Source organism: Triturus cristatus, chromosome 8 (genome assembly GCF_964204655.1).
Source record: "Triturus cristatus chromosome 8, aTriCri1.1, whole genome shotgun sequence".
In the NCBI taxonomy this organism is placed as follows: domain Eukaryota; kingdom Metazoa; phylum Chordata; class Amphibia; order Caudata; family Salamandridae; genus Triturus; species Triturus cristatus.
Genome location: NC_140591.1, coordinates 676,602,584 through 676,628,773, shown reverse-complemented (window position 1 = coordinate 676,628,773; position 26,190 = coordinate 676,602,584).

Here is a 26,190-nt window from a genome sequence, read left to right as displayed (position 1 = left end):
TGCTGATCCTCCTTTGTTAACAGACTTAACCAGGAGAGAGTTCAACATGCACTTCAATTCAACAAAATTAAAACAGGTAATAACTTATTTTATACCTTCCTAAACCGGAAAGTGCACATCAATATAATTTCATTAGTGTGCAAAACAAGGAGTTTCTTCACAAGCATAAATAACCTTTCTGTGGAAAATAGAGAAAAACAACATGTATGCACTAAAGCACAATTAGGTATGTTTACTTAAACAGCAGATTGTCTGTATTGAGGAGTGTAGATGGAATTCTGTTTTTGTATACACTTCCACAGCTACTAGTGGTGATTTGAAAAAGTTCTAAATAGTAAGAGTAATCAATCATTAGTAGATATATGGCTGTTTAAAGCACTTGTATGAATTGGGCAATGTGGCCAGGTGCTGTGCAGAATATCTCTGCATAAGCTACACAGTCTGTTTGCACATAAGGAAACTGTGTGCCATGTTAGAACATATTCAAGAGCTGAAACTCACTGCAGAGTGATGCTATTGTTTGTTTCTTCATTCTTCTTTGAATCATCAGTAATTCTGGCATATTATAAATATTCTCTTTATAAAAGTGCCCTAGCCCTTACAGTATTTTACACGCACTGTGCTGTCACTAAATTCGCCATCTTCTGACCATTAAGTATCCTTGAAATGTAGATAGAGCTGGAAAAGGTCACAAAGAGGGGCCAACACTTTTTGAAGCAGAGATTTGTGTGTAGTCTGAAATCAACTATCCCTTGATAAAAACTCTCAGAAAATAAGAAACCTTCCTAGGAACCCTGTCAGTAGCCTGCAAGCCAGCACCCAAACACCCAGGAGGGTACCAGAGACATCATATTCACATAACAGTTTGTCATAACAGTTTTTATGATTATTACTATTTTATTACTGTTCAATAAACATGTGATATGAAGGTAGCACACCGATCTTTTCAGCTGGTACTCAACACAACATTTTCTTCTTTCACATTCCTTCCTTGATAGAAGATAAAGGGCTAGATTTAGAATTTGGTTGATGGTTAATTCCTTCACAATCGTGGCAGGTATTCTGGCTGCCTTACTCCAAGTTTCCGTTCCGTTCGCAGAAATTGTGATAATTTGGCATTTTCGCGTCCCGCGGAAAGCGTGAAAATGTCAAAATTTCCGCAATCCGCAGCTTAGCGATAATTTGTTTCTTGCTCGCGCTGTAAAAAATTACATTCTCGCGTGCGCGCGATCGCCTTACCTGAATCCCCGCGTTCGCTGACAAGTTTTCCCGACCCGGTCGCGTTCTCCACGAGATATTGGATTGTTGGTAGCCATTTTGCGCTGTCTCCCAACAGTTCGCGCTTGCATTATTGTCACTTGTCGTGCGATCACGTCATTAGTCGCGCGACCACGTCATTCTTCTCGCGATCATGCTCCGCGCGAGTATGAGAAGATTGAGATCTCGAACACGTCATTCTCCACCGCGAGCGAGAGAGTGAGGACGCGGGCACGTCTAATTGAACGCGAAAAGGAGAAAGAGACGCCGAACACGTCATATCCAACGCGACAGGGAGCGAAGGAAAGCGATCAAGTCATTTTCGACACGCCATCGACATCCGGCGGAAGTAATGTGTAATGTGGAGAAGAATATCAGCTCTAGCAGCATGAAACCTTCTGCAAATGATGATTTTGGATGAAAACAACTTCTCAGATTGACATTTGGATGTCCTTTTTTGTGCAAGGAGTCCTTTTTTAAAAAGGTGGGGAGAGGGAGGAAGTGACACAGAATCTCCAACTTCCTGTTTCTGTCCAGCAGGCTCCTCCCAGTGCTTTATCCATCTCCTGCTCATTTTGCCTTTGGATTTTGAGCTGGAAAGATCACTCGTTTTGTCTGCTGCATCATTGCAATTGGATTTGAGGATTTTTTGATTTGGATATTCTACAAGTAAGTGGTTGTTGTGTCTGTTTGATTGTGGGCATTGCAGTTGTTGTAACTACAATTTATTTTTGGTAACTATCATCATTCCTTTTTTAAAAATGTTGTGGGTAGTAGTAGTCAGTAGTAGGCCCGAGCTAGTCATGGGCATGGCCTCATGGGTGTGTGCATGATGAAGCAACTGTTCCTTTGGTGTTTTTTTTTATGTATTTCATTTTCAAGCATCATTTAGGGCATGGATGGCATTGGATTGAGTTGGGGAAGTGTGTTTTTTTGGGGTGGCCTTTCTGATGTTGTTCGGCCTGGCCATGTGGCTGGTGGCCATTTTGAAGCCTAGGCCTGCAAGCTTGCCTGGCCTTGCTGCCAACAGGCCTGCTTTTTCATCCACTAGGATCAGAGCAGGTAGCCACAGCTTTATTAATCAAGTGTTTTCTGTGTGGTCTGTTGAATTTAGACATCATTTAGGGCATGGATGGCATTGGATTGAGTTGGGGAAGTGTGCTGTTTTTGGGGTGGCCTTTCTGATGTTGTTGGGCCTGGCCATGTGGCTGGTGGCCATTTTGAAGCCAAGGCCTGCAAGCTTGCCTGGCCTTGTCTGCCAACAGACCTGCTTTTTCATCCACTAGGATCAGAGCAGGTAGCCACAGCTTTAATAATCAAGTGTTTTCTGTGTGGTCTGTTGAATTTAGACATCATTTAGGGCATGGATGGCATTGGATTGAGTTGGGGAAGTGTGTTTTTTTGGGGTGGCCTTTCTGATGTTGTTGGGCCTGGCCATGTGGCTGGTGGCCATTTTGAAGCCTAGGCCTGCAAGCTTGCCTGGCCTTGTCTGCCAACAGGCCTGCTTTTTCATCCACTAGGATCAGAGCAGGTAGCCACAGCTTTATTAATCAAGTGTTTTCTTTGTGGTCTGTTGAATTTAGACATCATTTAGGGCATGGATGGCATTGGATTGAGTTGGGGAAGTGTGTTTTTTTGGGGTGGCCTTTCCGATGTTGTTGGGCCTGGCCATGTGGCTGGTGGCCATTTTGAAGCCTAGGCCTGCAAGCTTGCCTGGCCTTGTCTGCCAACAGGCCTGCTTTTTCATCCACTAGGATCAGAGCAGGTAGCCACAGCTTTATTAATCAAGTGTTTTCTGTGTGGTCTGTTGAATTTAGACATCATTTAGGGCATGGATGGCATTGGATTGAGTTGCGGAAGTGTGTTTTTTTGAGGTTGCCTTTCTGATGTTTGTTGTCTTAAAGACATGCTTTTGTTGTATGTGTCTGGTGTGTTAGTGTGCAATGCATGCACCCTGCAGACCTTTTTGGGGCCTGTGAATGTTCGTATTTCCATTTTGTTTCATTAAAAAGGCAGAGCAGTGTGCTTTAGCATGCATCCTTTACCTGGCTTTTATAGACCTTTTGTCAGCTCCTGGTGTTTCCCAGCCCCCGGGTTGTTTGTGATTTCTGAGTGTCCATGTGCGTGGTGGCCTTTTTTTGTGTTTGGACTGGGAGTTATTAGTGTCCTGCTTTTGCCATAGGCCTGCATGGTTTTCCTATTGGCTATTTGGCTAACTGCTTCCATCCATCCATCCCCTTTGCAGCTCCATGGATGCTGAGATGCTCAAATAATTTAATGGCAAATAGGGTCCACCCCACTTCCATTACATTTTTATTTTGATGGTTATTATTAACTTTCCTATCCTTCCTGAGAGTGTAGTGTGTGACTGTACACAGTAGTATAACATAGCCCTAGTTTAAAAAAAAAGTCATAAATGGCTAGACTATCATTTATTTGCACTAGTACAGTACTAAGTAACTGAACCACAACAACAAATGCAACATTTCACAGATGTTCTTCTCCAGGCTTATTTGCTTTTAGGTGCACAAAAGACAGAGGAGGAGGTGTCATCAGCATCACCCGGCTACCCGTTGTACTGCCAGCCAGACAGAAGTCCTGCTGCGCATCACGTCCACGTGTGACCAGAACGTGTTGTGCATCTGCATCCTGCCTGACATCTGAAGAAGATGGCCCCAAAGAAAGGTACCAGGTCCAGTACCAAGAAAGTTGCCGGTGAGAAGAAGGAACAGAAAAAGGAAGTGCCATTAGCCACGACTGGTGGTGTGCCGGCCAATGTTTTTTTGGCACCAAAAAAGTTACGCCTGCAGCAGCGTTTTCCGGGAACCAAACTGGAAGCAGCACAGCAGTCCAACCCCACCAACCTAGGCCCAAGGGCTTTAGTGTCGCAGAGGTAGCCAGTCTACTAACGAGCAGCGATGTTGAAGAAATGTCATTACCGCAAAGTAGTACACAATCAAGTTCAACGCAGGCGCAAACTTAGCAGATCAGTGTGCAGCCGCAACAAGAACAGCAGCAGCCGCAACAAGAACAGCAGCAGCCGCAACAAGAACAGCAGCGGCTGCAACAAGAACAGCAGCAGCCGCCACAAGAACAGCAGCAGCCGCAACAAGAACAGCAGCGGCCGCATCAGCCCACCGTAGTAGTTGTTGCTCCTGACGTAGGGGCATTTCAGGAAATCAAGCTTCCTGCAGACAAAGTGGAGCAAAGTCAAACCACTGTTTCGGAAGATCTATTGTCTTCCAGACCACCAGCAAGGAAAAGGAGGCTTAGTCCATCATCTTCTTCTTCAAGCCTCACTTCTGATGATCGTGATGCCACTTGGCTCCAACAAGCTCAGTCTGAGAGTGATATACGCCACAAGACAATGCTTCTGAAAAGGAAGGTCCCAGAAAAACTTAGAGTTATGGAGGTAGACGTAGAAGAGGGGGGTGATGATGATGTTGATGAAGACGAGCCAGTCATCACGCACATTACTCCCGCCCCAAAGGGATTGGAGACCAACATTCTCACCCTATCCAGAAAGGCTGCTACTGAGCGGGATGTAGCACGGATATCACCAACACAGGTTTCACCACCACTACCTCCAGCTGCCATATTTTCCAAGGCCCGGCAGGGACCTACATCCAGCTCAACTATCTCAGTAGGTAGTGGTAGTAAAAGTCACAGTCTAGGTTAACAGGGTCACATTTCAAGCACACTCTCCAGTTCATCTGGATTGAAAGTGGCACATCCAGCAGTGCCAGAAAATTCTTCTCCCCAGTTTGGGACTTCTTTTCTGTTAGCGCCAAGGAGGAGAATGTTGCTATATGCTCAATTTGTCGGCAAGGTGTTCGGCGTGGTAAGCTTGGTACAAACTATGGTACCGGAGGACAAGCAAGTCATCTCAGAATACACCACACTCTCGTGTATGAGGATCACCTACTTAGGTTAAAAGAAAGTAGAAAAACTCAACCCATTGAAGTTGGTCAGGATGAATCAGGGAGCGATATTATTGCGGTGGCAGGTGAAGAAGAGGGAGGCATTTCTAGCCCTGTCCCCAGGAGTGCAGTGGGAACGTCCACATCCTCCTCAGTAACATCAGAGTGGCACCGTAGTAAGAGCCATACTCTGAGTCAGGTTGAGAGTGAGACACCAAGGCGACCGAGTACCGCAATGAGACAATCTGTGTCGTTGAGCCTTAGTGGGTTAATAAAAAACAGCACCACAAAGGAAAGTAATCCAGCCTACCATTGAGAGCATGTTTAGGTTGGAGGGGCAGTTCCAACGCAACCACCCAACGGCACGATTGTACAATGCGAAGCTGGCTAAAATGTTAGAGCTGGACCTTCTTCCTTTTTCATTTGTGGAAGGGGTGGGTTTCCTTGAATTTGTGTCTGCCATCTGCCCTAAATGGAAGGATCCCAGCCGGTCCTATTTCGCAAGAATTGCTGTTCCGGCACTATATCATTATGTGCTGGAATTGGTTGGACAAGCTTTTCAGCAGAGTGCTGTGCACAATATCCACCTGACAACAGACATGTGGACCAGTTGCCAAGCCACAGATTACATGTGCATCACTGCACACTGGATCTCTTTTGTGGGGGTTAGAGATAAGCTATCCGCACAAGGTGCTGTTGACACAGCTGCGATTTTTGAAGGTACTCGGAAACATGCAACTGTAGCCATGTTTGCCATGGAGAAATCTCATACGGCTGAAAACATTTTACACGAGTTTTGCAGCAAGGTTTTGGAATGGCTGCGGCCAAGAGGGCTTGGTATTGGTTTTGTTGCCACAGACAATGGCAGTAATGTACTTAAGGCCATGGAACTTGGTTCCTATTTCAGGGTTCCGTGTTTGGCGCACTGCATAAACATTATAGTTCAAGACTTTCTGAAAAAAGAACCCATAGTCAGCAATTTACTGGCCACCTGCCGAAGAATATGCACTCATTTCAGCCATTCTTTTAAAGCTCGGAGCAGCTGAGGATCATCCAACGTGAACATAGGATGCCAGTCAAGGCACTCTTCCAGGAGGTGGCAACACGTTGGAACTCAACGTATTACATGCTTGATCGTCTGTATGAGCAGTACAGGTCACTCCATGAATATGTCTGGAACAGAAGCGGGATGCTACTGTTAAAGGCATGAACCTTGAGATGGATCAATGGAGACTAATTAAATGCCTGACTGAGATGCTGTGTCCTTTTGAGGTCTTCACACGTGAAGTCAGCAAGGAGGACTGTACAATGGGCCAAGCTATCCCATTATTGCAAATGCTAGAGCATCAGCTGAATAATGTGTCTGAATCATACAAAGGTATAGAGGACAAAAGGCAAGCCCATGACTTGGTGGAGAGCTTATCTCGGCGCTTGGCTGAAAATGTAAGGATACAAAATAAAATGTTGTCACAAGAACATTACATTTGTGCCACAATTCTGGATCCACGTGCAAAACTTGGACTGAAGACATTCTTTGCTTTTTCCGAGATTGATGTTGCCCGCTACAAAAGTTGTATAGCTGAAGCAGCCAGTAAGTTGGAAAACGAACGGCTGCTAATTAAAAGCCCGCAAGATCAACCCACAAGAAGTACTGAAGCAGGCCATGCAGGATCAAGTGCAACTTCGTCGGCTGAGGGCAGTGCGTTTGGATCACAACACTCACCAACAGAGGTGTACATTGATCAAAACCCATTGCAGTATTGGTATAGGAAAAGGTCTGAATGGCCACAGCTCAGCAGGCTGGCGATAAACTATCTGGCTTGCCCTGTCGCAAGTGTCTCTTCCGAACGTGAGAAGGACCAGTCTCTCGCCCAAAAACGTGGAGAGGTTAACAATGATCAAAATGAATCAGCACTTCATACCACCGAATTACACAATACATGAAGCAATGGAGGAAGATGAGGACAGCGGCACAGGTGACGGAAGTAGTGTGTCACATGATGATTACCTACTACTGGCTGACCCCCCAGAGTTTGAGGACGAGCTATACTTCCCTGACAATTAGGCTTGCACTGTCTTCCTCCCTTTTTTCCCACCGTCGTTTGGGTGTCTGTCGTTCCGGTTACAAACTTGTGAATCACAACAAATCCAGTACCACCGTCTTCTACTCTTCTTATTTAATATACAATTTTCAGGTGTCTGCAATTTGACAGTACAGTCCTCCGAAACCAGCTCCTCCGCTCCATCATACTGAATCTCCCACCCAAATCCATTACCCTCATCAATGATGATTGGATGATGGTATAATACTACAAGAAAAAAATCTAACTTTCCTCGTCCTGCCAAAAGAAGTGGAGCATGAATCAGATGACTACTATAGCTATCCTCCTTTTAAGAGCCGAGAGAGACTGGCTATTAACTGAAAATAAGATGGAACAGGTAATGATTGATGCCATGCATTGGACGCAGTGTCGCAGACTGAATGATTTTGTTGTGTTTGTTGTGCATGAATTAATGTAATTGTGCACTGCCACTAATCAACTTTCTACAGAACACACTAAACTTAACTCAAGGTGAATTCAAGTTTCCCCTTCTTGCAATTAAGAAATTGCTTTTAATTCAATACAGGAAGGGGACTCACTATATCTGCGCAATGAGTATGATGACACAACAGCACCGCCCATCATGATGATGGCGAAATAGACGGCCCGTTAACTTAAGATGAGAAGGAACAGGTAATGACAATTAATGGCATGCATTGGACACCTGACTCTGAGCGATTGGTCTTTGTGTTTTCGTTGTTTGTTTGTTGTGCACAAAGTGAAGTCAAAGTGTACTAGTAATCTATCTTTCTGTACACACTAAAGACTGACTCAAGTCAATAATATTTCTACTCTTGTTGGGTAATAACAATTTTACATCTACTGCAAGCCGATCTTCACAGTCAGTCAGTAAAAGTATCGGAGATGATGATGAAGTCAGGAGGACGTTTCATGAGTGGCATAAACTTAAAAGCCTAAAAGTAAACACGTCAACAACAACCACAGCAGACCCAAATGTCTGTAGAAGTGGAATAGAGTGTAGCGGTGGGATGACTGCGGTGCATTGATTTACTAACTTAAACTGTAAAATGCTATGTTTGGAATGGATAATGTGCTTTGCCTTTGTCCAACTCTTTAAAAAAAAAAAGTACTCTAAAGTCTTAACGTAGGATGACTACTGCTAAGCACTGTGGGCCTGCTCTCTCCTGTTATTGTTGAAGGTCAATGCTGGAAACAGACTAGAGTAGAGATGATGCATACATGCCACCTCGGAAAGTGTTCTTGTTGCACTACACCATAACTTGTGCATTTGTTTCAACTTTGTTTCTCAATATCCCCTTTGGTTTTCCATCTACAATTACAGGCTGGGCTTTGCCCTATACTTTGGAAAACATTACAATGCACACTTACCTTACCAATAAATCGATATTTTTGTTTCCAGCCGGGCAGTGGCGAGGCGACACACCCAAGATTGATGGATGAGAGGAGGACCAAGAGGAATGCTGAGATGCAAATCCAGTCCACATTTTTTACCAGGATAACACAGTAACAGTATCCACTTTTATCTTCTTTTAAATAATTTGATTAATATTTTGTATACAATCTTTAAAACAGTGTGTTCTTGGAGTTGTTATTATCATCATCAGGTTTGCTCTCTGTCTACGATTCTTCCCTACCAATATTTAAAATTTCTATTTGCTATCTGTAAAAGTATTAAGGCCGGAACAACAGAACAAGAACTAGAAGTGTACGTAATCCGGGTCTCTCATCATCATGCATGCATTTCCTTTTTCTCCCTTAACATATGGATATGGTAGTCTTCAATGATTCTCATTTGTTTGTCCATGCATACTGTTATTCTATGTCAAACCTTTCCCAAATACCCCCTTCCCATCCATTCAACAAACCCTAACCCTCTTCCCCCGGGCTGTGTGACTTATTGTCGAGGTGTGACTAAATTAAATGTACACCAATACTTAATCACACACTTGCTGGGGCGGATGTGGCAAAAGCAACAGTACTTCAATTTCAAGGCAGAGCGATGATCTTCTTCTGCTTGCCCACCCATGAGTAGGATATTTTAGGGTATTTTATTTAACAAAGGAACATATACCTCAGCATGAATTGCCGGCATTGATTGGATTTGTTTGTTGTCATTCCTCATATACTGCACTAACTGTTAGGCTGTAGGCCTAGTCAAGTGACTCGACACAACTATAGTTTGTAACTCTGTCTAGTAGGCTATCCCAACCACCATTATGTTTTGTTGTCTAATATTTGAGCATATTATTGTTGCTCGGTAAGTTGTGTACTGTACTTCATTCTACTACTCCTCCAACAGTCTCTCAAAGGCGATTGACTGTCTCATTTTCTTTTTTTGCAAATGCTGCCGCCCTGCCAGTGTCTACTACTACTACTACTATACTACCACCACCACCACCCCAATCATGGCATGTTAGAAAAAGGAAACCATCTTCACCATGCAGCCATTGCTGTGCCACAGTTGGACATAAACATCAAGCACAGGTAAGAGAGAAGTTTGGGGGAGGCAGAATTAATAATGGACATTTTCACACACCAGTCCAGATAAAGAATGCATAGACTCGAGGACAGCCTGAAAGTACTAGAATGACAAGTCAATCAGTGAGGTGTGTCGCATCTATCTGTTTGTGTCTTACACAGTCAGCCAATTATTTAAATCAAACACAGGCTATGGGCGGCCATGCACCAGCAAGGAAACAGTGTGATGTAAAACAGTTACCCCACCTACAAAACATTAACAACATTGCATGTAACATAGAAAAATATATTTAATTTTCCCTAACAAAAATAAACTAAACCCACAAAAGCTGACCCACCCCCCTCCCTAACCCAAACCAATGTCCAGTTGTCCATAGGAGAAAAAGTCCGTAAAGAAGAAATCCCAAACCCAACGCCCAAACAAGTTCCCACCCACCCAAACAAGAATTAAAAAAGGGGCAGAACTTAATGACAGGGACTAAGGTGTGGGGCTGGACTCAAGGAGGACACACATTTGGTGCTCTAGACGGGCGACGCGGCGTCTTGGGGCGCGGCAGTTGCAGCCACAGTGGGGGTGCACCGGAGATGGCACTACGGTGGCGGCGGGCAGCCGCCAGACGGTGGCGCCGTACCGCTGGAGGGTGGTGGCTGGGGCCCGGGGCACTGGAGGAGGCTTGAATTGCTGCCGCAGTCTCCTCCTCCTCCTCGACTAAGACCACCAGCTGACGGTATTCCCGCTGGATTGCCTCCAGCTTCGGGCGCCGTGCCTTGGCGGCCAACTCCTTGCGGTTTAGTTTAGGAGTAGCTGTGTATCAAAAAGAAAAAAACAAGACAATTGTAAAATATACTCTTAGAAAAACAGTAAGACAAGTTAATTATTTATACACATAGTGGCATGGTAGAGTAGCACTATAAAGCACAGTAGTACATAACATTTTAAATCTCGCCCGTCCTTCTTACTTCCACCCGTCTTTCACTTTTTAGTTGAACAGTGCACCAGGTGCTCTTCTCCATAAAACTTTCAAAGCGGAGTTGAAATCAGATAGATGAGGCCATTGGTTACTCAATACTCCCGCTCCTATGCAAATTAAAGGGATTGTAGTCTTCTAGTTCACTCTTCAAACATCTCCAACAACTCATACTTACTTACGACATCGGATGGCGGCCGGACTTTGTCCGCCCACCATGCTAAAAAGGGTGGCGGGCGCATCCTGTTTTTTTTACATTCTGGTTGGCGGTGCCGAAAGCAATGCTAAAAATACATGTTGTGCTGCTTTTCCAAGCACAACATGATGGGCCCCGCACGGAGCCTGTCACATTTTGCTTTGAAAGGCAGGGGGGTACCATAGCATAGGTAGGTACCCTCCATGGGGGCCCCCAAGCATACTCTGCAATGTCTGCATGCCTTTCCGTGGCGGACGGCAATGCCGCCACGCAAAGGCATTCCAAAATGCAGATTATATGGCTGGCGGTGTGTTCAGAGAGACACCACCGCCATATTGAACCCTTTTCCGCCTGGTCGACATATGGGAGGGGTCTGACTCTTTTCTACAGGGATGGCGGTAGGTTTGCCTCTGTGGTGTCGGCGGTGAATACCGAAGGCCTGGCGGGGGCAATACTCCCGCCATCCTAATGGGGCCCTAATTCTCAACAGTACAGTATACATATACATACAGTACACCCTTGCAGTGAGTGTACTGTCAAGTTCAACAATAGTTAAGGATTATGAATCTAATTTACCACCGCCTGCCACTGGTGCTGCCACTCCCCCTACCGCTCCGTTGCTATCTGCAGCAACTGCCGCATTCTCGCCCTCCGCATCGCCTTCGCTGGCCCCGGCAATGGTGGTCGGTAGTGCGCCTGGAAAACATTACACATTGATTAGGCGTCATATACACCTCCCCCCTATTGATCAGTAGCAAGGTTGAAAAATGAGTTAATACTAACATACATCACTAGTACAAATCAGGTAGTAGTGGAGTAGACACTAATAGTTATATATGGTCATTATTGTAGCCTTTGCTTAATTAGCCCAAGCCATGCTACCATTATACCTTTGTGTCTTTTATTTTTGCACATGTGACGTTACCTTGCAGCTTCTTGTATAAGACACCTTTGAGCCCACATGACCTGCCTCACACTGCTACTGTCTAGTCTATGCGCTGCGTACAAGCGGTCAACAAAAACATTAACAAGCCACTTTTTTAGGAAGTACTGATGTACTGTTAGTTACTAGTCCATATTGCTTATCCACTTTTTGGCACGGCTGAGAAATGCTTGCAAGTTGCAATATACTAACGCACACCATTTCATTTTTCGCATTACAGACAGAAGACTCCCTTCTACGAACCAGAGCTTTGCAGAGCTTCTGAATGATGCAACAACTACCAGTACTAGGTTCTCCTAAGGTGAGGGGTCCCTTCACTCACATCTTCATTTATACATTTATATAAACTAAATTCTCAGGGGATGGTGGTGCTTCCTTCCACCACTGTTCAGTTATCATGATTTAATTCCCAACTGTATAAGTGTAACAATGTTTATTGTTTTAATGTTATTGATTTTCCGGTTGGTGCTGCATTTTATAATAAAACAATGTACAGAGCTTCTCAATTCAAAATAAACATTTTGAACTTACATAGACTTGGTGGTATTTGGTGTGGACTAAATTACACGAATGAGCAAATTAAAGTAAGGGTGTGCATGTGCATTGCTTCCACGACTGAGAGGTTGGGTGTGTTATGTTCTGGGTTGTCTACTTGTTGTGTATCTTTGGGGGGAGGGTTCGGAGATCTAATAGTTATGACAAGACAGTACTATAGTCGAGCAGTGGAATTGTGGTGGGTGCTGAATTTCTGATTGTGGTGTGTGAGGAAGGTCCAACCTACCATCACCAACATCCTATTTTCTTGTGCAAAGGTCTGTGTATGTGCAAGATCCCTACAATAGTAGTAGTATGTCCTATAGGCTATCATATTAAAATAGTAATAAATCTTGTTGGGCTTTTGTTGCTGTGAATTTTCAAAGCCTCAAGATTAACAAAGACTCAAGATCAATAACACTAGAAGTAGTACAAGACGACGACCCAAAGGATTGGACTCAATAGCTAGAGCTACTGGTGAATATGAGTTTTATATTACAACCTTTCACATAAGGAGTGGCACTGGCCAACTGGGCAAGACTAGCTACTACAGGACAGACTGATAGTATTAGTAGTAGTAGTACTGAGAGTCATCATAGCGGAGGCAGGGATAAGATTTTTGAAACCGTACAGATCGAAGGATAATTGTTGGTAAAAAAACAGCATTTGGAAACTGAAACAATAGTTCGTGAAAAATATGGTGCAGTAAAAGTTATGGAATAAGAAATATTATTAAAAACAAGAAGACTTACTGGGGCCAGCAGAGGAGCCCTCTTTGGTGTCCTCCTGGTGCTGTTCGGACTGTTGTCCTGCCGAACCCCCGCTCCCTGTCTGTCTGCCCCTGGGTGCTGATGAACAGGAAAGATATAAGAAAGAGACAAACATTGATGGATGGTGTCAAACAAATAAAATATTTTTCAACAACGGTCAAAAAACACTTATGTAAACAACAATTGCAATAACTAAATTGACCGATCTCATCTGGTCAACAAGTAGTATTGGGGGATTCGCGGATCGACTACTTAAGTTACTATTTATCAACAGTAGTCCTGTCTTCCATTCTGATTCCAGAATAATAAGTTACAACTAAGCCTAAGTATGGCATGCCAATTGTACATTAAGTATGCATTTCCACTTCTTTTATTCCTCAACAATGCATATGGTCAAATGGAGGACACATGACTACATTTTTTGTATACACCAAATTTTGGGTTGATTGATTGATGCTGATGTTCTGCTAGTGCTAAGCCAATTACCACCACTCATTGAACAAACTAGAAAAGGTTCTAATAAAGACTGCCATAGTCGTACTAGCAGCACGTCACGTAACTGAGGGAGCGTCACGCATACCACTAACAAATTAGAAACTCATACAAAGTACCTACACCTAAGTATCAATCCGCCCCTATCTATTAGTGACAGGACAAAGTAAGGAGTGGACTAGAGTCACTGTAGCATTACGTAACTTAATTTCTCTAAAATAAACTCGTACAGAATCACGCTAAGCGAGCGCAAATGCAAAGTTGCAAACAAGTAAGATTAGTAGTTGCGTAGAAGAGCACCTGTGTCATAAAAAATCACAGAAGACTTTTAAACGTAATTAACCTGGAATGTAAGCAACAACATTCTAGCTGGTTGGAAGAAAAAAAAGATATTCGCAATATATAACACAGAGCAGAAGAACCGACACAAAGTAGTAATAATTAAATAGTTACTCACCAAGCCCCGGGACCTCCACTCCTAGCAGGTCCAGCAGGTCCTGCTCACGGTCCAGGATGTCGGACCAAAGGTGCGTCAGCTGCGCCTGGGTGCGCTGGACCTCAGAGAAGCGCAACACTGCCCGGCGCACCTTCCCCCACCACTGCCGACGCTCCCGGAGACCCTACCCGGACCCAGGCCTGCCACCTGCTGCCAGGGTTGATGGGAGGTGGCGCTGCACAAAGAAAATGAGTGCAGCCAACTCCACCTCCCCAAATAAGGCCCGTGCCTGCACCCCTTGTGGGCGCCGCCTTCCGCAAGGAAGGCGGTTGCGGCTCTGGCTGCGACGGAGACCAGCCCAACCCTTAGACATCGTTCTGGGGTAAGAAAAGGTAATACAATTAAAGAAGTAAAGGAAATTATTAATAGCAGGCAATAGAAAGAGAAAAAGTAGCTAAAAAACAAAAAAAAAGGAGTCATAACCAAAAATATAGAAGCAGGAAAATAGTTACAGAAATAATAAATAAGAAAGATAAAAAAAAAGTGGGTTTAAACAAAGGATTGAAAAGATGTAGGGAGGATTCAAAATCAGGCCCCAGAACCATGCAATAGAGTGAAAAACAAGATGGCCGCGCCCATTGCTACCACGTGCGCAAGTTCGCGCGATATTTTCTTCCCGAGCAAGCAAAAAGCAACGCGATCAAGTAAAAGCGGTCGCGAACAGGAAATATCTACCGCGAACGGGCGCGAACATGCATTGCGTGACCCGGAACAGGAAGTAAGCATTGCGAGAGGGCGGGACAAGCGAAAACAAGATGGCCGCGCCCGTGAGCAACCGCATGGGTAAGTTGGCGACCCGCGATCACGCCAAAATTACCGCGAACAGGAGGGAAAAAAACGTACGTGTCTTCACGATATTTCCGGCGTGTTTGCGGAGATTTTTTGCATTTTCGCAATAATTTGCGAAAGTTAATTTCGCAAATTCCACCCACCGCTAACTCCAAGTGACATAGAATATAATGAATTTATAATGAGGTGGACAGGATATCTGCCAAATTTGTAGATCAAGCCTAAAGTGTTAACATGCACTTGTAGGTACTGGTGAAGTAAATCTCCCAGGTGTTTTTTACAGAAGTTGTTTAAGAGCAGAAATTATTAACTGCAATGTTTTTTATTGCAGGTTTTTAATACATTCCATAATTCCATCGAACATAATCATAACAATCAGAGCAATTAACTGCAGCATATATATGCCATCAAGCATAAGAGTCCTGTAGCATACCTCATATCTATGACAGTTATTTACGGTTTCATCTCACATCCTACCCCTTCATCCTTTTCCTACCTCATTTCTATACATATTTCATATTTTATCTATCCTGACACATTTGAATGTGCAACCAGGTAAGCTGTTATAGGCACCCAAATATCTTTAGGTTGGGGGGCCACAGGCAGTTCCTCCGCATACATGTTAAGCTGATCCCTGCAATTTACGGCATCCGTCAGCCATTTGTCTTTTTGCTAACAGTGTGACCAGCGCCACCAGCCTTCGGTTACTTGGCTGCAGTGTTGCACCCAACCCCAGCAGGCATAGTCATGGAATGCATTCTACATTTTCTAGCACTACCTCTGATAAAATCCGAGTCATCCTGACCTAAATTTATATATAGGAGTGCAGTACCACGCTAAGGGGTCGATTACGATGCTGTTAGCAAAGCATTCAGCCCAAAATTGGTTCTGGAATGCTTTTCAAACTACTTGGATTGGTAGAGTCCAATGGACTTCAATGGGAGCATGTGTTGAGAACAAATACACAGGCTCCCATTGAAGAAAGGGGTGATTGTGAAAAATTGTGCACCCTGTGGCGGGCACCCCAAGGTGCCTGCCACACTGTGCATGGTTGGAAAGGGGGACATATGTGTACCCCACAGGCGCCATTCAGAGGGCCCTGGGTAAAGGGAGGCCTGCTACAGGCCCCCAAAGTCAGATTCCGACAGCCGATTTGTTTCGGAACAACCGATTCGGAAAGGCTGTCTGAATCTGACATTGTATTCGCTCAGCTAGAAATGCGCTACGTAGACCGCTATAATTCAGCCCTTACCGACTCAGTTACTCCCAATGACTTTTGGATCCGAGTCCGACAATTTGAACACTTCCCAACCATTGTAATCACTCATTGGGTAACGTGTCTGAGTTAGTCCGAAAGGTGGGTTCCAAATCAGATTAGACCGAATTGAATGCCGTTCGGAGTCTTTTGTGACAAAATCTTAATCGACCCCTAAGTGTCCAAAGTCAGCATCTATTCTGCTGCATCGTATGCAGTTGCCGTTCTCCCTAAGCCCGTGTCTACACAGTTGGCTGGGGGTGATTGCTGCTCGGAGTCTTGCATATACAAATATCGATAGTGCTGATGGAGGCTGATGGGCAGTGAACATATCCAGTGATAAGAATTAACCCTTTGGATAGAGGTCCCATAATGTTGTGAGTCCCGCCTTGGCCGAAATGGCCACTGTCAGAGGTTTAGAAGTGACTGAGATTTCTGGGTAATTCGCAAGGGGTAGTGCAGGTGAGTAAATAGTGTCATGCCCAGCCCTTTCACTCAAAATGTGCCATGCACTCGCCGTGCATCGTATGGTATTTATCTCAGCCCATGCGATCTCTAGTCATTTATATAGCAAGATAGTGAATAGAGGCACTGGGTGAGCATCGCCACTTTCTACCCCTGTGTGAGGCAGGTGGCGTATCAGGTGGTACCAGAAGTAAGTGAATTGCATCTGTGTGCATAGGTAGTATAGTTTCATATCAGCGGCCTGAATTCTCCTCGCTCATAACGTTTTTTCAGTACTTCCCATTTACATCTTGGTTGTTTACCAGCCCAGGCAAGTTTTACCATGCATGATTTGAGCGTTCTAAAAAATGTCTCAGGCAGCGGTATAAGTATATTGATAAACATATATAGAAATTTGGGCAGAATTGCCATTTTCATAATGGCGATGCGGGTTGCTATCGATAAAGGCAATCTTATCCATCATGCCACTTGTTCCATTAGTTTCGTAATTGCCATGCCATAGTTCACACGGATAATGACCTCCAGGTCCCAGTGCACCCACACCCCTAGATATCTGGCTGGGTCCTCGCAGCACAAGAGAGGGAAATCCATGCTATACTGGATAGTGTTCAACGTGAGTGGGATAATGGCAGAATTATATCAATTTTTATACTGAGCCCGGAATAGTCTTTTTGTTTATTATATTATCGTATAAGATGTGCCAGATTCATCTCTGGGTCTTGCACATAAAGTACCATGTCATCTGCATACAGCGAAATTGCGATAGGTGTGTTTTAAATCGCGGAGTCGCCGCCAATTGCCTCTGGCACAGTATGCATGCTAATGGTTCTAGGGCTATGGTGAAGAGTATCAGTCACAATGGGCATCCTTATCAACGAACCTCTACATATTTCAACAGGATTCGAGATATATTTATTTTCCCGGATTCTGGCTATCAGACTACAATAGGCCAATTCATTGCAGAAAGGCTTGCGGCATACCCATACAGTGCAATACTGTAAACATATATTCCCGCTGTATTGAGTCAAAGGTTTTGGCAGCGTCAAGTAACACTGCCGTGGCTCTCATCGCCGGGTCTAGCTGATGTAGGATGGCGAACATTGTTAGTAGATTATGCACGGTCGATCACTCAGGGACAAACCCAGACTGATCTGGCAGTACGAGACTCAGCAGGATCGTCTGCAATCTACTAGCGATATTTTTTGCCAGTAATTTAGTGTCTGTGTTTATATGGGAGTGCGGTTGATAAGACTCACATGTATTTGGTGGCTTCCCCGGTTTCAATAATGTGACTTTGAGGGCCTCGCGGATTGTTGGGGGCAGTCTTATCTCTTCATACGTGTCCAGGTACATTGCATGTAGTTTTGGAGCTAGCTGCTCTATGTATGTTTTGTAGAACTCACTTTGGAGTCCATCTTCACCTGCCACTTTCCAATTGGGTAGTGTTTGAATAGTTTCTTAAATCTCCTATGGCATTATTGGTTGCACCAGGTGTTCTCTTTGCCCAGGAGATAACCAGGCTAAGGTTATATCATTCAAGTATTCCGCAATCTGAGCCTTGGATGCTCCTTCTTGTGGGCTGTAGAAATTTGCATAGAAGTCTACAAATGCCAATATAATTTCAGGGGTTGTGTGGCGTGCCCCATGGTTATCAACTTCTATCTCTATTATATGTGTTTGCATCAGGGGCTCTACTATTGGAAGCTAAAGTGCATCCTGGTCTGCCCCCCTCCCCATATGCCCCCACACTCCATCGCCTTAACATATGGCACACTTCCTGATCAGCTACTTGCTCATATATCATGATCCACTCCCGTATTTTAGCTAGTGTGTCTCCTGTATGCCGCTGCATGTAGCTACGCTCCAGTCCTTGTAAGGTGTCTTCAATGTATTTCAGTCTGTTGCGGAGTGCTTTGAGAACCCCAGCTTGGACTCCCATACATTCACCTTGAATTGTGACCATAAACGCCTCCCAGAGCGTCCCCTTTCCCTTCACTGAGCCCATGTTTTCCTGTAAAAAGTGCATTACCACCCTGCTTATGCTGTCTTTGAGTGTTGAGTCCAGAAGAGAGGAGGGCTGCAGTCTCCACTGATATGGTGCTCGATTATGTGTGGGTAGCTCCATCCCCAACAAGACTGGCATATAGACAGCGTCCTAGCCAGATAAGACACTATTTTAGTACAAGTGCTAGTCCACCTTGACACTAGCCAATAATCTAACCTTGACCATGTGTTATGTGCTGCCAATATGCGTGTCCCCTATTGAGTGTCTGGATGTTGTGTCTTACATATATCAACCAACCAATGGATAGTATGGGCCACCTGTTTCCCATGTCAGTCTGAGGTCATTTCACAATCTTTTTGGGGGTCTAAGTTTGTGTTTAGGTCTCCTCCCCATTTCAATACCGACGGATCCAGAGCTTCCAGCCATTCCCATACCTTATTATGGAACTCATGGTCATCTACATTAGGGCCATATATATTATCTATTGTCAATATTGTGCCCTCCAGATTATCTTGTATTAGTACAAACCTCCCTTGATCATATGTTTTGGAGTGTGTAAGTGAAAAGAAGTACCTTTCTTCACCAATATGACCCCCCTTGAATATGAGGAGTACAATGAGGCTACCCTTACCATCGTCCATCAGGTGACTATATTTCCCCCAGTTACTTTCATATGATGTGTTACTTGAATCAGGGCGACTTGTATGTTATGGCCTTCATGATAAGTCATCACCTGCCTTGTTTTTTGGGGGTTGTTGAACCCCCTTATATTCAGTGTCAGGAATCTAATTGTTCTGCCTTGACTGGTCAGGTAAGGTTTGTAATTTGCAGTAGGATAGGATGTAGAATGCACAACCTTTCAGTTTCGGTAGTCTACTTATGTGAAATAGCATGCAATGCTGCTCCAGCTCTTGGTGAAAACAAAAACACCCACCCCCTACCCAATTTAGCACCCCATGATGCGAAAGCCTCCCTAACTAAACTCAAAAAACATATTAACAGTAAAAGTCATTTGGGGCATACCCTGCAGGATCTACCAGAGGTCTCCTGATGTGCAGAGGAGGCTGACCTTCAAATTATGTACTTCTATAGTCTGAAGTGAGTCATTAGGGCCCTTTTCCCGAGCGTATTCTGTGTTTCCCATCAGATAATGGGATCCATGCTAGTAGTGTAAGCCCCCCATCCGTCTCACTTCTTCTACACTCAGTTCCATGGGCCAACTTTATTACCTGACTGTTGTCAGTATATACGCTTTTTCTTTCACCAGCAGCACAGATTCCAGTAGCTTTCTACACCTGTTTTCCTCCTCAGCTTTGTAGATTCCCCTCTTCATCGTCCACAGCTGGCAGTTGTCCGTGGTCCTTGAGCAATGTTTTTATGTAGGTCGTTTTCTTCCTTAGGCGGAATGAAGATCTGGCTCCTCCGTTTTGTCCCTATGAGCAGTCTAGGAGGATACAGCATGGCATACTGGATTTGTTCCGATCGTAGTATCTTTTTCACCTGTTGAAACTCCTTGTACACAGCCTGGACTGCCACCATGAAATTGGGGTAGAATGCCACATTATTTATATGGTCTTTTATGGTCTGCTTCTCGCACGCCAGTCTTAATACAGCAGTGCGGTCCCTATAGTTGAACCGTTTGGTGATGATTGGGTGTGGTAGCGTCCACGGCGTGGGATGTACCATTAGCGATCTGTGCGCCCTTTCAACAATGAAATCATGGGATAACTGTTCTGCGCCAAAGAGCTCTTGTAACATATTTGTGACAAAGTGCTCCATTTCGCCTGTGTTGGTGGACTACGGTATTCCTGATATTCGGTGACTATTTTGGCGTGGACGTGCTTCCAAATCTTCATTTTTTGCCAGTATCACAGCCAGGATTTTCTCCATGCTTGAACATTTCATGGTTGTTGTCTGTAGGCTGTCCTGTACACTTGAAATGCGCTGTTTCACCCCACCCAATCTAGTGCCTTGTTTATCTTGTTTGGCCGCCAATTGGTCCATGCGCAAGATGAGAGCATCTATTTTTCTGTCAATTGTATGCAGGCTTTTCTGCATTTCTAGGAGGGTGGATTCTAGCGCCAATGATCTCTGCATCAAGGACTCTTGCTCCGAGTCTGAGAGCGCGTGTTGTTGTGCATTAGCAGGTTTTGCGTCTCAAGTGTGGGAAGAAACATTTCTCACCTCATCCTCAGTCTGCCCTTAGCCGTTAACAGACAAGTTCACAGCAGGCAGGTTACCTCTCTCACCTTACAGCAGTAAGCACAGCTTTGCCTTATGATTCTCTGTAGGAACTCTCTCTGGCGCACTATGCAACATCCAGATTCGGGCCTCCTACACCTGCTACATTCCGGTGCACTTCAGCACATTCCCCTTGTTACTCCCCTGGGGTTTAATACTGTCTCCTGATGTTAGCTTCTAGAGGATATTTGTTAGAAATGGGGGTCTCTAGTTGGCAACAGGTTGCACCTTTGTCCAACTAGGGACCCTTCTTCGTAGTCAGGGTAAGGGAGATACACTTCTAAAATAATCCCTGCTCACCCCCTTGGTAGCTTGGCACGAGCAGACAGGCTTATCTCAGAGGCAGTGTGTAAAAGCTTTGTGCACACCTACAGTAATACATTGAAAATACTACAAATTGACACCACACCAGTTTAGGGAAATATGTAATCTTTATCTAAACAAAACAAGACCAAAACAACAAAAATCGACAATACAGTAATCAAAATATGACTTTAGAAAAAGTTATGTCCATAGCAAACTATAGTTGCAACACTTCAGCGGTGTCTCTACTCCTTCCGATGCTGCTCAGTATGCGGCCGCCATTTTCTCCTGCCTGCGGGCGGACTTCTTTGTTCTAGTTTTGTAGGTTGTGGTGTCCGCTTCAGGTCTCACGTGGACTCATGCGTTTCGCAATGTCTCTCTTAGCTTCTTGCCCCTTCCATCAGATCTGGATACCAGTTGTTTCTGAGGATAATTGACTGATTTATGTGTACATCGGGCAGAGCAGCACTAAAGGTACGGCCATCTTGCCGTGGGCTCTCTGGCGCCCCCCATTAAACTGCAATTTATAGTGCTTGGAAAGAGGCAGACAACTTCCCCCAGGAACTTCTTTTAGAAATTTGACTCTGAATCATTTCAAATCCTATAGTAATTAATCTAATTGTATTACAAAGCCACATTTTGGGGTAGGTGAAGCAGTTGCACACAGTCTGTGAGGCATAAGAGTAAATGAAGTCTTGGAAAGTCACTGGTCTTATTTCAGATCATATCTTATATGCCTAAATAATAAGAAGCATTTTCTGTTCAAGCTTCGGATGTGTTAGTTTTGTCGGTGTCAAGGACAGCTACAAAGGATCAATATTGTCACTCATCTGACGCACATGGGAGTGATCCTCTACTTGGTTGAAGGGCCTTCATTTATGTAGTCTGAGGAAAGATCAAATCTTATATTAGACCTGCCAACGATCAGGAATGCGTGCGTGTTGATTAGATGCAGAGAATGGCGTGTTTGCTTTTGAAGATCTGTACTAGGCATGCAAAACATGTGTTTAAGTTGTGGTCTTTGAACTTTTTATGGAAATACGGAGCTGCGGCGCACAGAGTACGTCTTAACATTCCGAACAGCGTGTTATCATGTATAATTAAAAAAAAAACACACAAATTATTTGACATGGAAACCTATGGTAATTAGCCAGCTTTGTTCTGAAATATGATAGAATGGAAAAGTGCTCTCGGATATATTTTTGAACTGCTTACAGAGTGGAAGTCTGAAACGGTATACCATACAATTATAAGCCTGCGATGATGACAATTGCTTTGCGATTATACCGTTGTCTGTTCATAACAGTGTAACCAAAACAGGGGGCAGATTTACAAGCTCCTTGCGCCACGTTTGCGTCACTTTTCCCATGTTAAAAGTGACGCAAAAGTGGCGCAAGGGCCTTGTAATTCTGTCCCCAGGAATTTACTCTTCAAAATAAAATTAAATATTGCCCTTGAGGGAGTGTTTGGACGATTTTTGATTCAGTTGTACTTGTTGCTAGAACACGAAAGGAGGACGATTTTCTTACTGTCCGACGCACCAATTTTATGCATATCTGGATAACATCTAGGTAGGTGCACACGACGGGGCAGATTTCCCAGGTGAAAAATGACGCAAAAGTGGCGCAAGGGGCTTGTAAATCTGCCCCGACTAACCGCTCTCCACCCTCTCAACAGACAAATGACAAGAAGTGATTTGTCATTTTTGAATTCCTTCACAATCCACGCTAATGAACAGCCTTTGTCTGATGAATAAAAGGTAAAAAATGTTGTCAACCCGCATCTTGCGAGCAAGAAGTTTGATTTAGAAAAACAGGTGCATACGCCATGATGAATACCATTTTATTGTGATAAAGCATATTCCTGCACTCTCGGATATTTTGGATCGTGTTCAGTGTATACATCTATACAACTCTGCCTCGGCCTCTTACGCCTTGAGGAAATGTTTCAGCCTACGCCAGGAAGTACTGCAACTTTGAAAAGGAGGCAGCTTTACCTAGGCATCATCTTCCACATATCCCTGGGGGCATATTATCAAGGGCCATATCGCCGCTTTTTTGGCGTTAAAAGCCAAAAAGCGGCGAGATATTCTCTCACTATTAACAAGATCACGCTAACCCTTGTTAGCGCTTGTTCTCGCGCGATGGCTGCTGTTTTTTTATCGCCCTGCATGCTATCGCTAATGACAAGCAAAGTAGGCGTTCCTGAGTAAAACAGCATGGTAGAACTCGCTAACACGGCTTCGCGATATTACCAAGCCGGCAGCAGACCCGCGAAGCGATAATAATAATCGCGCTAAACCCCCTTTATCGCAGGAATTCTGCTAAAAAGTTGACATAGCCATCTTAATAATGGGAGGTGGATTGCAAGGCTAAGGCCACAGGGGCGTATCAGCGAGGTTTTCATTATCGCTCCAAAAATATCGCAGCATTTCCCACGCTATTCCCGCGTTTTGCTGCTATTGCTGGATTTCTTATCGCCTTTGAGATAAACGTTGATAATGACGCGCTAACTCGGCGATGAAATCCAGCAATAGCCAGCGATAGAAAAAAATGCGCTAAGCGCGCTCTGCGATATTTATCGCAGTTTGTTGATAATATGCCCCCTGGACTTTGCAACAGATGCGTCCCGCTGTGCCATCGAAAACATCCATCACTTCTTATCTAAAAAGTGCGAAAACATCTATCACATTGAAATGTGGAAATAAATGACATGTAGATGAATGAACCCCCAAGTCTGAAGTCACGTTATTCCATTTAATTTAGAAGTACAGCTTGTTTCAATATTAAGGTTGTTCCCTTTAATCTGTTCACTGACATATATAAACACGCGCTAAACCCAATGTCTGTAGAAAATTGTGTTAGAAAAGGAGTGCCTTCCTGCTCATGGAAGACCTGCTCCATCCAGCAACAAACGCCATCTGGGTGGTATTTTCCTTCTGTGGTTGAAATGTTTTGTAGAGAGTGCAAGTGATCAGTTCACTGACACCAAAGAGTTGAGAGGGAGTTGCTACATATTGCTCTGTGCCCAGTTGTCCAAGAACAGGATGAGAAAGTGGAAGAGGGAAGGAAACAAAAGACGACAGAGCGCTTGTTCAAAAGAAGAAATCATTACCAAAAATATACTTCAGAACATGTGGAAAATATCTACAGACACCATCCTCATACCAGAGCTCGTACCCTTTTTAATTTTAATTTGCGTAGCAGATATATTGATCTATCAGGTGTGGCTCGACTGATAGTCACGCCTCATTAAAATGATAACGTGACTTAGAGACATAGTATGATCAATCATTTACCACTAAAAGGGTCCTTTTTATGTGGATCATATTAGTGAAAAGTGTAGAGGCTGACAACCCGTTTATTGCGTCATATAATGTACTCTATAGAGCAGACAACCAGGATTGTAAGTGGGAAAAGGCTTTGGCCGTCACTGTTGTCATGGAATTCTAGAGCTCCACTCTCTAGATCATGCTCTATAACTTTTCAAAAACTATCACCGAGTAATAAAGGCCAGACGAGGCCTAGACCTATATTATCAAAGAGAGGCCTACTAATGGTACAGGCATGTGCACCCATTTTGTAAGCTCCCAGGCTATTTTAGAATTATAGAAAGGGAGGCAGAATGTTTTGCATTTCAATTTGAAAGAGACATTGTGCCAAAATGAACACGTTCTTTAAAGTGTGCATCCCTGAATTTGAATATGAGCATCTCACCACATGCAAATGGGGAACTCCTTTGCCCATGTGTCTGCACCTTTTGGCAAATGCATGTGTACGATCAAAGAGGCCAAAATGGAAGTGCTGGATGTGCACCAACTGAGAGGAGTTTCTTGATTAGTGCTCCCTAGGCATACCTTTATAAAGGAGTTCAGATGTGTGAATAGACACCACAGCAGCCGTGGTCGTGTAGGTAACAGCGGTGGGGCCGAGTAAGGGGGATTTCGAGGGACGATGCAGAGGGAGAATTAAAATAATAATTAATTTTCCCTCTGCATCATCCCTCGAAAACCCCCTTACTCGGCCCCACCACCCTACCTCTGTTACCTGCATGGACAGCGGCTGCACCACAGGCACACACGAATGGAGGCACAATATTTGATGGACCGCCCCTCCTTTGGAGGAGTCCCTGACCACCTCTTAAGCCAGTCTATGGTGTTTCAACAATAGTACTCCAACAAAAGGCATTTGAGGTGAGTTCGGTCTGTGACAAGACAAACCGTTACATGTGACTTCAGGGCCTACCACAAAAACCAATGGGCCCTTGTGCTAAACTAGAAACCAAAACTAGCCATTGCTAAAATGTTCAAAACAGTCCCAAAGTGCATGGAACCTTTACTAGAATTGGGCCATAGGGGCATATTTGGGTCTAAGCAGGCTCCCACTGGGGAAATGCCTGAGTAGCAGAAAGGCAAGTCTGTCTTTGATGGGCACTCTATAAAACCTCACACTAACAAATTGAAATGCTGCTATGTATTGTCCGGTCACACTGTCTCAACTCTTGCTAACTTGTAAAGGTACGGTACATATAACAAATGGCCCCCGTGGACACACTAGTAATTAAACATCTATAGCAGCAGCTGTGAAATTAATTCAAAATATCCATTATAAGTTCAACGCATTTATTCATAAGAGACACAGATTCACAAATCCAGTCAAAAACATGGCATAGATATATGTTTTACAAATTCAGACATTTATCTTCACAGAGGTGACCCGGTTGAGGAGGGAAAGGTAAGTGCAGAGTTGTGTCAAAGTGAGGATGAGTGGGAGAAGGGAGGGCAGTGAGCAATATATACATCCAACTCAAATCAAAAATGCCTATACTGGCCTACACAATGGCCAATCCGTTCATAACACCATATGCAATGGACACATAAGAAATCTAATATTGTTGTCCAACATGGCAAATGTGATATGTGGCTGTCGACGTTTCGACCCTGAAGAATGACTGTAGATGATTGGATTTCTTACATTAGGGTCTTCGTCAGAACA